This window comes from Coffea arabica, chromosome 10c, assembly GCF_036785885.1.
Source record: "Coffea arabica cultivar ET-39 chromosome 10c, Coffea Arabica ET-39 HiFi, whole genome shotgun sequence".
NCBI lineage: Eukaryota > Viridiplantae > Streptophyta > Magnoliopsida > Gentianales > Rubiaceae > Coffea > Coffea arabica.
The window spans coordinates 10,184,672-10,186,917 of record NC_092329.1 but is presented as its reverse complement, the minus strand read 5'-3'; the positions used below and the strand labels follow the sequence as shown (position 1 = coordinate 10,186,917).

The 2,246-nt window shown below is 42.1% G+C and overlaps 1 non-coding gene across 1 annotated transcript; it reads right to left on the bottom strand.

Moving 5' to 3' along the window:
- Positions 1 to 1,189: 1,189 nt before the first annotated feature.
- On the bottom strand, positions 1,190 to 1,296 carry LOC140016352 (small nucleolar RNA R71). Its single transcript, XR_011822746.1, has one exon. It is a non-coding gene; the product is annotated as a small nucleolar RNA R71 (small nucleolar RNA).
- Positions 1,297 to 2,246: the final 950 nt, after the last annotated feature.

Sequence of the window (2,246 nt, the reverse complement as noted above, 5' to 3'; positions counted from 1 at the left end):
AAATAACCCTCGTAGCGTGTTATTAATTTGGGTTAGGCTTTTCTAGTTTTTAATGCAATTAGGAAATTAATTTCTACGGTCGTACCTAGGAGTATTTCCTGGTTAGGGGTAATCAATGGTCGTACCTTGGTTATCAATAAATTAAGGAAAAGCTGGTCGTTAGAGCTTATCGACGACTATAACTAACCTGTTAATAAAATTAAGTGAACCTTCTTTGCATCAATGATCGGATGAATGGACTGTGTCTACGTAGTTGTATCCTTGGCTAGAATTTATTTATTATTTATTTAATTTCCATTTACATTCGTATTAATTATTTATTTATTTTTGGTTAAATTGTTTAATTATTTTTTAGTTAAATTGTTTAATTATTTATTTTTAGTTTTATCTGATAAAAATCCCTCGTGTCTCGAATTTAAAAAGAATCGAATTTTTTCTAGTCCCTGTGGATTCGACCCTGCTTACTACTATACACAGAAAATTTATTTTTCTTAAGCAGGTATTTATTATTGCACAGGCACGACACCTGTCAATTTTTGGCGCCGTTGCCGGGGACTGGCGTTAATTATTTGTTTCTTTTTAAGTTCATTTTTGTTCTAATTTTCTGGTATTTTTCTAGTTTATGCCTCGTTCTTCTCGTACAGGCGAATTAATTTTCGACCTTGAAGTAGAGAAGACCGCGCGTAAAACGAGGAAAGAAACCAGGTAGCTCAGAGAAGAGCAATACGGTATTGCACCTCAGGGACTTGATCCAGAGGTTGAGCCGACAAATTTGTCTGGTGACAATTCGAGTGATTCAGACCAAGAGAAAGTCACTATGGCAAATGCACGAACACTAAGGGAGTTGGCTGCTCCTGATTTAAATCAGCAGCCCTTGTGCATTACTTTTCCAAATTTAAATGATGACACTCCCTTTGAACTAAAATCTGGTCTAATTCATCTCTTGCCATCTTTCCATGGTCTACCAGGCGAGGAGCCCTACAAGCACTTGCAAGAGTTCGACGTCGTTTGCAACAGTATGAAACCCCCGGGAATTACAGAAGAGCAAATAAAGATGAGGGCCTTCCCCTTCTCTTTGAAAGACTCCGCAAAAGACTGGCTCTACTACCTACCGCCTGGTAGTATCACCACGTGGGACCAATTGAAGAAAAAATTTCTGGACAAGTACTTTCCGGCGTCTTGAGCTGCGAGCCTAAGGAAAGAGATATGTGGTATCAAACAACACCCTAGCGAGTCTCTCTATGAGTACTGGGAGAGATTTAAGAAACTGTGCACCAAATGCCCTCAGCATCAGATAAGTGAGCAACTGCTTATTCAATATTTCTATGAGGGGTTGCTTTTCAGGGACAGAAGCATAATCGATGCTGCAAGTGGAGGGGCGTTGGTGAACAAAACCCCTCGAGGAGCATGGGAGTTGATTGAAGGGATGGCTGAGAACTCACAGCAGTTTGGTTCAAGAGAAGACATCCCGACGCGTAGGGTGAATGAGGTGGAAACGTCCTCTATCCAACAGCAGATCTCCGAATTAACATCTTTCGTAAGACAATTAGCTGTGGGGAGTGCTTCACAAGCCAAAGTGTGTGGGGTGTGCACTGCCGTGGGTCATCCTACGGAAATGTGTCCACTGGTTCAAGAAGAAACGGCAGAACAGGTGAACATGGCTGGCCACGTGCCCGCGCTAAGAAAGCAGTACGACCCGTACTCAAACACCTACAATCCTGGTTGGAGGGATCACCCCAACCTTAGCTATGGAGGAAATAGGCAGTCTAACTTTGTGCCAAATAGATCACAAGGGCACCAACAGCAGTATCATCCTCGCCCACCACCACCACCATCCTCTTCAAACTCAAGTCCGTCCATGGAAGAGATGATGAAGCAATTACTTGCTAACCAACAAAAGACGGATTCAGACCTGCAAAGCATGAGAAATCAATTGGGACAGGTGCAATCATTGCAAAATCAAATGAATCAAATGGCTATAACAATCAACCGTTTGGAGTTCCAAATTCAAGGAAAGTTGCCATCTCAACCTGAGGCAAATCCAAAGAATGTAAGCGCAATGACCTTAAGGAGTGGCAAGGAAGTTCAAGGACCCAAACCGGTGATTCCTAAAGACAAGGACGAAAAACGGATTGAGAAAGAATTGGAAGAGGAGGGCACAGACAACAAAAATGCAAAGGTACCCTCGAACCCAATTCCTACAACTAAAACTAATCCACCTCCCTTTCCTAGCAGGTTAGAGAAAC